At 46.9% G+C, this 9,750-nt stretch overlaps 1 long non-coding RNA gene across 2 annotated transcripts in view; it reads left to right on the top strand.

Annotated features, from left to right (window-relative positions):
- LOC121045335 (uncharacterized) overlaps positions 1-4,835 on the top strand; it is a 34,195-nt gene extending 29,360 nt beyond the window's left edge. For both annotated transcript variants that reach the window (XR_005797708.1, XR_005797707.1), the window contains one exon: positions 4,664-4,835. This is a non-coding gene — a long non-coding RNA (uncharacterized LOC121045335). The remainder of the gene's footprint in view (positions 1-4,663) is intronic.
- Positions 4,836-9,750: the final 4,915 nt, after the last annotated feature.

Genomic DNA, 9,750 nt, shown 5'->3' with positions numbered 1-9,750 from the left:
GTGGCTGACTCCCCAGCCTGGAAGGTTAACCTTTTTTTTTTTTTTTTCCCAACGTTTATTTATTTTTGGGACAGAGAGAGACAGAGCATGAACGGGGGAGGGGCAGAGAGAGAGGGAGACACAGAATCGGAAACATGCTCCAGGCTCTGAGCCATCAGCCCAGAGCCTGATGAGGGGCTCGAACTCCCGGACCGCGAGATCGTGACCTGGCTGAAGTCGGACGCTTAACCGACTGCGCCACCCAGGCGCCCCTTTTTCTTAAAAAAAATTTTTTTTTTCCAACGTTTATTTATTTTTGGGACAGAGAGAGACAGGAAGGTTAACCTTTTTAACACGAGTTAGGTACAGCTTGGAGATACCAGAAACACCAAATGAATGACCGTTTGAATCTGTTTTGCCCAGCACTCTTGCTTTGGCCAGGATCTGCTGGGCACCTGGGGGGAGAGGCATGCAATATGGCATCTTATAATATTGGATATCTACAATATTCGTGCCGTCATTTATTCATTCGACATCACCAAACACTGACCACATGGTTGTAAATGGGCCTCCAACCCAGCCTCTGACCTGTCCCCTAGCAATCGGATGCTTCCTTAAACCTGTTTTTATTCTTGACTCATCCTGTGTCTTGGGCAGAAGACATCATAAGGTCCTTTGCATAAAGTAGAATGAGGGAGGTGGCTTGTCTTTGCCTTAAACTCTTAAACTTCAAGGGAGGCTCTCCTTTTCGTGATTGTTGAGATTGGTGTCCATCATCCCCCCTCTCTGCATCCACTTTGGGACTTGCTGATTTAATTGAAGCCAAGCCTCCTTTTCTGCATCTGGAAGAAGCCTCACTTTGTACTGTCATCTTGGCGTCTTCTTTGGTTGCTTTAGTCATCTGTCCTTGCCTGACACATGTATCCAGGTATAAATACTTTTAAAACCCCCCTGAAGTGTTCTCGCTCACTTTTTATCCCAGGGCTTCTGGAAAAGGGAGCACATGTGCCTGAGCGAATGCCACAAGGAAACTGGGCAAATAGTATCTACTTACCAGCCCCTGGCAGGATGCCTGGCTACTTATCATTGGATGGACATCCACTGGGCCTGCCAGGGTCCCATTCATGCATTCATTCACACGTTCACGCCAGAAACATTTACCAAGTTCCCAAGGTTTGTCTGGTTCTGGGCTGCATGCTGCAGAGGCAGCAGTCAATAACACTGAGGTTTTGTTGCCCTCCAGGAGTTTGTATTTTAATAGGGGAGACAGAAGACCAGCAAGTAAGCACACTCATGCATAAATACAAGTTGTGATGCGGCCTGGGAGATAGCTATAGATACATTAAGGGGAACCCAATTCAGATAGAGGAAGCCACCCTTCAACGGAGAGTTGTGGGGGAAGAGTGTTCCAGGCAGACAGGACAGCATATATAAGGGTCCTGTGGCTGGAAAGAGTTTGGCTTTTACAAGAAACCCAGAGAAGGCCAGTGCAACCAGAGGTAGTAACCAAGGTGGAAGAGGCAGTACAAGAGCTTTGATTCAATTGCCAAGAGGGCTCAGCAGGTTTCATGAAGGAGTGAAGGAAGCCAGGTCAGAGACAAGAGGGGGCGCTGGGGTCTGTGGCAAATTGGCGAACATGTGCCCTGTGCAAAGGAGGTAGCTGCTGCCCAGCTCCAGCTAGCCTTACACCTAGTGGAGATGGAATCTGTGGGGCCAGTGTTTCCAGACCTTTTGATGTTTCAAGAGAATCCTCAAATTTCAGTTTTGCTATAAAAATCTTCTGTTAAAAAAAAACAAACCCTAAGACAATCATAACACATGTTTGAGGGCCGCATGTGGCCTGCCCGGGCTGCCTCATTATAACTCCTGAGCTGGGTAAATGCACAATAGAGAATTAAAGAATTGTAGAGCAGTGAGGGTCCCCTCACCCATATAGGTAAACCGAGGCCCAAAGTACCCTCAGCTTCCAGCTCTTCCTCTGTTGGGTAGTTTCCTGAGAACGGCAACAACCTTTCAGGCTGATTTCCTCTTCGAGCCCCGGGCAAGAACGTAACTTTGGGGCTCAGTTTCCTAACTTGCAAACAGGAACATCGAGGCCCAGTGTGGCGGCTGCCTGGGGCCATAGTGTGTGGGGTAATTAGGGTTTGAAAACCACTTTGAAGCTTCTAAGAGGAAGTACCCAGCAAAGTTCAGAAGGGGATTTCAAAGGGCTTGTTCCTTCAAGTGCCATAGACGTGTGTGTCCCAACCTCTCCTCATCTCCAGGGGGCTTTACCCAGGCGGGAAGCGAGTAGGTGGCTGCCCTTTGCTGTGGGACTCCAGAAAGCCCATCGGTACATCCACGTCTCCCTTCCAACCTATCTTTTCCTTCCCCAATATGTTCCCCTCTTCTTCCTTGCCAAAATATTCCACAAGCCCCTTCCAGGTGCCAGTCACAGTGAGTCACAGTGCCAGCTCTAGGAATGCATCCTGGTGGCTCTAGCAGCTAGCAAGGAAAACAGGGTGTCCGAAACTACAGACAGAACCTGCAGAGAGAGGGTTGTAGGAGCAAATAACCCATTCAGGGGTTCGGGCCCCTGCACATCCTAAATAAGTGAATGTTTCAGCTGAAACCTGAATGTTGAGCAAGAGTCAGCCAGAGTGGAGAGGAGAGGGTGGGAGAAAGTCTAGGTCGAAAGGGCTTCCACCATCAGGGGTTGGGGGAGGGATAAGGGAACCCTGAGCATTCACACACTGAGAGATGCTCACTGGCACAGTCTTGGAGCTGTCGGGGAGCAAGAACTCCTGTCCCCTCAAGAGTCCTTGTAGCTGGACTAAGAGTCAAATTGACTTGGGACAGATGAATAGGAGGAAATTAAATTTAATGACGTACAGATGGGGAATCCGTACACACATGGCAATTCCCAAAATGGTCAGGCAAAATGAGGTACGTTTGTCATCCTGAACTGAAGAGATGTGGGTAGGGGGCCTGGGACTTCAGGGCAAAGGAGTGCACTTCAAAGGGCGATAAGAAGAAAAGCAGATGTTCGGTAATTAGATGTTGCCCCTGCCATACAGATGGGTGACTCAGATGAAATTTATCTCTGGTAATAACCCTTGTTCTGAAAAACACCCCCAATTTAGATTTTTCTGGGTAGTTAAAGGAGGGGCAAAAGTTTCTATTGAGCCCATAGGGTCTTGATTGCCTTCAGCTCGAAATAATCTTCATGCCAATGTGGCCCATCTCGGGATGGCCTGCCCTCGTGCCCCTGCCCCCGCCGACACCCCACAGTCCAAGGTTGAGTGGATTGGAGACAAGGAGGTGGACAGAGGCCTGCTCACATGGGGCCTTAGCAGCGAGGGCGAGGATTTACTTTTTTATTTCTTTTACTTTTTAATTGTTTACCTTGAAGGTAATAGCATAATAAGAAGTTTCTGAATTTCAACTCAAAAGGAAGTATTAGGATTTGATTGCATTTTTTTTTTTAGAACTCAGTGGTTATTTCCTTGGGTTGATCTCCTCTAAGAAAAAGCCTGGCAAACGAATCCCTTCTCATTCTGTTCTTCTGTGATCTCCAAATCCCCTTTCTGCACATTTTCTGTGTCCCAAGACACTAGCACCTTCCTTGAACAATAGGTACTATTGTAAATCCATAATTGTAGGGAGAACACTAGCCCCGAGAGGTCATCTGCTAAGGTCATCCAGCCAGAAAGGGGTAGAGTGGGGAATCTGAACATCAGTCCATTTGCTTCCAAAGCTGGGGCTCTGTCTACACGAAGGGTGTGATCAAGATAATGACTGACCACCTGGCCATGTCCCCCCTCAGCCAGGTCCTGAGGTAGAAAAAGCCCCTATCTGTGGATATCTTGCAAGTGATGGAGGGAAAAAAAAAAAAAAATCCCACCTCTAACATCAATCTCTGCATGGAGGAGGTTTAAGGGAAAGCTTGGAGGGGCAGAAGCTGTGTTCTGCCTGTGTTTGAATACTAATGAGGCAGGGACGCCAGTGGCTAATTAACGAGGGCCTGACCTCCAGGGTTCCTAGGATGCCAGCTTTTGTTCAAGTCTTTTTTCCTTCAGAGAACACTGAGCTGGTTCCTGGACCGGATGCACCACAAAAGGGCCTTTCAGGACTTCCTTTGAATGAAGTGTTCTGTTCCCACCACAGCTTTTCAAAGACTGGGGGAGAAAACAGAAACTCAGAGGGACTAAGAAGTTCTGTTCTTTGAGGATGGGCAGGGGGCACGCTGCAAACTCTGAGATCAGGCCTTCATGGGCCAGGCACCAGGGGCTGGCTGGTCAGAGAGCCTGGGGCTGCCCAACCCTGAGCTGAGTCGCGTTCCCAGCTCCCATGGTAAATTATCGCCCTTGGTTTACAGCTAGTAAACACAAAAGGAGACTGGAGTCCCTGGGATGGCTGTGGTCCAGATGCACCAGGAGATACAGATCCTCTTCTTTTCAGTCCCCAGAGGGGTCCAAAGAGGGCTCAGCCTGGGATTAATGCATGCCACGGGTATCTCTGTGGGAGGGTTAGGTCTGTGGTAGAAAATTTAAATCATTCATATACTTGCAGGGAGGGATGACAGAATAATACAAACGGCATTTAGAGAAAATGATAAGATACCATCTATGCTTGTCATAATAGAAATGCAAATTGGAACTACAACCAGATATCATTTAAAAAAAAAAATCTATTTGATTGGCAGAGATCCAAAAATGTGAAGCGTGCGGTGTGCGGAGGCAGTGGAGAACCAGATGTGCGCATCCTGCGGGCCAACCACGACGGCATCCAAAATGCAGGGGCGCCTGGGTGGCTCAGTCGGTTGGGCGGCCGACTTTGGCTCAGGTCATGATCTCGCAGTCCGTAAGTTCGAGCCCCGCATCAAGCTCTGTGCTGACAGCTCGGATCCCGGAGCCTGTTTCAGATTCTGTGTCTCCTTCTCTCTGACCCTCACCCATTCATGCTCTGTCTCTCTCTGTCTCAAAAATAAATAAACACGTTAAAAAAATTTTTTTCAAAATGTGAAAGCATACGTGCTTCCAGGAAGCACCTCCACTTGTAGGAGATTATCCTCTCTATGTATTTATTTGCACATTGTGCACAAAGAAGTGGGTACAATTCATTGTAATTTTGCTTATAAAAGATTGGAAAAGGACTAAACTGTCCATGACAATGGGGATTGGTTCAAAGAATCATGACACAGCAGTGCAATGAAATTCTAGGCAGCCCTTAAAAATATGTCTTCATATAGAGGGATCATGAAGATACATAGTGTTATCTGAGGAAAGGCAAGGTACAGAATGGTGTGCACATCAAGATACGAGATGCCACCATTTGTGGGGAGAAAGCAAGGAGAGGCTACCTAGACAGTCCACGTTCGTGTACGGACAGAATACATCTGCAAGGAGAAGCTAGAAACATGTAATGGTGGTGGTGACCTCTGCGAGGGGTGCTGGGGAGCTGAGGAGGCAGACTTATGCTGGAATAGGCATTTATAGCATTTGAATTGCTTTTACCAAAGGGGAGTCTGGCTGGCTCTGCTGGTAGAACATACATGGCCTCTTGATCCCAGGGTTGTAAGTTTGAGCCCCACGTTAGGTGTAGAGATTACTTCAACAACAATGAAAAGAACTAGGCTGAATTACTTTTACCATATTACTTTTTCAAAAGGAAAGGAAGGAAGGAAGGAAGGAGGGAGGGAAAGAGGGAAGGAAGGAAGAAAGGGAGCAGGGGGACAGAGGGAAGGGCAGAGGGACGGAGGGAGAGAAGAGGGAGAGGGAGGGAGGAAGGAAAGAAAAAAACGAGGGAAGTATAGATGGGCAAAAAGAAAAAATACTCAATGGCAATCCCGCCACACTAATAAGCACTGATAAGATTTCGGCTTATATCTTTCTATTGTTTTTGAATTAATTTCACAGTTAAGGAAAACTTACAAGATTAGTATAAAGAACTCTCATATATCTTTTACCCAGATGTGCATTTTGCCACATTTATCATTCTCTCTCTCTCTTTCTATGTACATACATATATATACATATTAATGTATATACATATATATACATGTTAATATATATGTATATGTAATACATATATACATATTAATATATATGTGTATTAACCATTTGAGAGTAAGTTGAGCCTTTGCTGCTAAATACTTCATTATGTATTTCTGGAAAACAAAGATATTAATTTATACAGCCATATTATAATCAACAAAATCTGGAAATTTAATGTTGACACAGTACCATTATCTAGTCTGCACGTCTTGACTTAAATTTTGCCAATTGTCTCACCAACGTCATTGACTGCAATTTTTTCTTCTGCTCCAGGATCCGATCCAGGACCACACAGTTACATTTAGTCGCCATGGGTTTCTATTCTCCTTCCGTCTAAAATAGGTCCTCTGCCTCTTTTTCTTTCATGACCTTGACATTTTGGAGGCGTACAGGCCGGGCCACTCAAGGTTTGCCTGACACGTCCTTAGGAGTAGATTCAGGTTTGGCAGTTAGGGCAGCAACACCACGGAAGTGATCCCGGGTCCTCAGTGCATCCCATTAGGAGGTCTGTGATGTCAGTGTGTTCCCTTATTGGTGTCACACGTAGGGTTTTAGAACATAGAAATTAAATTACATCCAACAAGCTACTCTGTAACCTTTCTCTTTCCCCAGCGATATGCTCTGATCATCTTTATTTAAAAATTTCAGCTTTATTTATTTGTTTTTGAAGAGATAATACAATTGGATGGTTCAAAATTCAAAGGAAGCACAAGGGTGTGCGGTGAAAAGTCTGTCTCCCTCCCCTGAGCCAGCCCTGCAGTTCTCTCTGAGGCAACAACTGTTCCCTGGTTTTTGTGTCTCCTTCTGCTGATACTTTATATAAGCATCTGGCGAGAGGCCAGTGTGTGGTGACCATCGATTGAGCAGCATGCGGGATGCCCCCATTCACATCATTGTTTTAGGAGGGTGGCCAGAGGGCTACAGCTTCCCAGGACCTCTTAAGAGACTCCTTTTGATCCTTCTAGAAACAGTGAGGTTTCTCCTGGAGCCCAGCCTGGCTGATGAGCTCAACCTCCTCCCTCTTGGCTCCTCTGCCCCAGGAATTCCTGCCTTGCTGAGACATTGTCCCCCCATAATCCTCACCCCAAACCGCCCTGTCCTGCCTCACTGACTGCCATCTGTGGGAACGGGCCCTTTACATGCACCGTGTCATCTTCAAAGTGCTTTTGGCTTGTTAATTGGCCACAATTCACATTAGGCTGACTAAAGATCCCACACGTTCCCAACACAGGAGGGCTGATGTCACTGGCCTTGGGAACACCTTGTTGGCACCTCACCGCAGAGAGGCTGCTGGCTCTGAGTTATAGCTGATCCTGGGAGAGGATTCCTGGCTTCACCACTTTAATGCATCTCTGGGACCCTCAGTTTTTTGGGTCTGTGAAATGGGGTCGGTGATAGGGTCATCAGGAGGACTCAACATATGAAGTGGCCGGTGTGGGATGGCTGGTCCATTACTGTTGGTTCCCTTTACTCTCAGATGTCCTGTCCTCTACAAGATATTTCTCATCATCTTTCCTCCACCATCCAGAACATTTGATTTGTTCCTCTTTTAACACTGATCAGTTCTTGGCCTTGTATTAGGGTAATTCTGCCCCTGCTGCAGCCATGAACTCATTGAGCATGGGGCTTATGTCTAAGGCATCATTATACCTCTCTCAGTAGGAAGCCCGGGGCTGGCATGAAATTCTGTAAATGTTTGCATGCCCGAGAGGCAGCATCAGGACTGCACAAGAGCAAGGGCCCTAGAGCCCCACTCTGGGTGCAGCCCCGGTTCCATCACTAATTAGCTATGGGATCTTAGGCGAGTTACTTACCTCTTCATGCCCGGCAGTACTGACCTGTAAAACGGGACTAATTAATAATAGCACCTACATCATAAGGTTGTTCTGAGGATTAAGTAAGTTAATGTGCAAAGAACAGTAGCCGCCACATGGTAAGAGCTTTATAGCTGTCGGCTATTATTATACCAGCATCTAGCAAGGGACCTTTCTCCTGGTGTGGCCTCCATAAACGTTTGTGAAGCCGGACTGACGAGATCGTATCCCCACCCTGTCCTCACGAATACACACACTTGGCGGGTTTCTGAAATTCTACCATTCTTTTTAATTTTTAATTTTCTTAATGTTTATTTATTTTTGAGAGACAGAGAGACAGAGCATGGGCGGGGGAGGGGCAGAGAGAGAGGGAGACACCGAATCCGAAGCAGGCTCCAGGCTCTGAGCTGTCAGCACAGAGCCCGACGCGGGGCTCGAACTCACAGACCGCGAGATCACGACCTGAGCCGAAGCCGGAGGCTTAACCGACTGAGCCATCCAGGCGCCCCTTATTTTTTAATTTTTAAAAAATTTAAAAAATACTTATTTTTGAGAGAGAGGGCGAGACAGCGTGCGAGGTGGGGAGGGGCAGAGAGAGAGGGAGACACAGAAGAACAAGGATGCTCCCCAAAGCATATTGTTAAGCGCAAAAAGCAAAATATAAAGCCATGTGTCTAGTATGCCACCCTTTATGGAGTGAACAGAAGCTAGGGAGAAGGGTTCAGGAGGAGAGCACCTACCTGTGTAACTCCAGTCTTCAGAAGGAGAGTCAGAACCTGGTCTTAGGAGGGTCTCCAAGGAGGGGGTTGTATGGCAAGGACTGCGGCGGGAGGGGGACTTCCTTTTCATTGCGTACTCTTTAAAAATACACTCTTTTGTACTGTGACAAAATACACATAACTTAAATGTTACCTTTTTAACCATTTTAAAATATCCAATTCGGTGGCATTAGGCACATTCATGGGGTTAACTGTCACCACCGTCTGTGTCCAGGACTTTTTCCTCATCCTGTTAAACAATAACTCCCCACTCCGCCTCCTCCGCCCCCTCCCCCTGGAACCTCTGTCTCGATATATTTGCCTATTCGTGTATCCCATGTGAGTGGAATCATACAATAGTTGTCCTTTTGTGTCTGCCTCATTTCACTTGGCTTAATACCTTCAAGCCTCCTCCACGTGGAAGCACGGATGCGGTACTTTTTATGGCTGAATACTATTCCACGGTAGGAATTTTGCCGATTTATCCATTTGTCTACTGGTAGCTACTGGGACTGTTTGGCTGTTGTGAATAATGCTGTCTGAACACTGGCGTACAAGTAGCTGTTTGAGTGCCTGTTTTCAGCTCCTTTGGGTATAATCCCCAGAAGTGGAATTTCTGGAGCATATTGTGATTCTCCTTTTAATTTGTTGAGGAATCATCATACGGCTTTCCACAGCGGCTGCACCCGTTTTGCAGTCCCACTGACAGGGCACGAAGGTTCCGATTTCTCCACATCTTCGTGTTTATGCTTTTGTATGTTTTAATTGGATACGATATCAAAGTATTACCTCTTCAGTAATAAAATCTTTCAAGAAGCCATTGTTCTTTAAAAAATTTTTTTTTCAACGTTTATTTATTTTTGGGACAGAGAGAGACAGAGCATGAACGGGGGAGGGGCAGAGAGAGAGGGAGACACAGAATCGGAAACAGGCTCCAGGCTCTGAGCCATCAGCCCAGAGCCTGACGCGGGGCTCGAACTCACGGACCGCGAGATCATGACCTGGCTGAAGTCGGATGCTCAACCGACTGCGCCACCCAGGCGCCCCGAGAAGCCATTGTTCTAAAGCGGTTGGGGTGCACCAGTGGAAGCACAAGACAGGAATGATGTCACAGGCAGCAGCCTTGTATTCAGCAGGCACGTGCGCACTGAGAATCCACATCAT

This window comes from Herpailurus yagouaroundi, unplaced genomic scaffold (genome assembly GCF_014898765.1).
Source record: "Herpailurus yagouaroundi ecotype Mexico unplaced genomic scaffold, PumYag 190, whole genome shotgun sequence".
NCBI classification, from domain to species: domain Eukaryota; kingdom Metazoa; phylum Chordata; class Mammalia; order Carnivora; family Felidae; genus Herpailurus; species Herpailurus yagouaroundi.
This window is presented reverse-complemented; position numbering and strand designations above follow the sequence as displayed.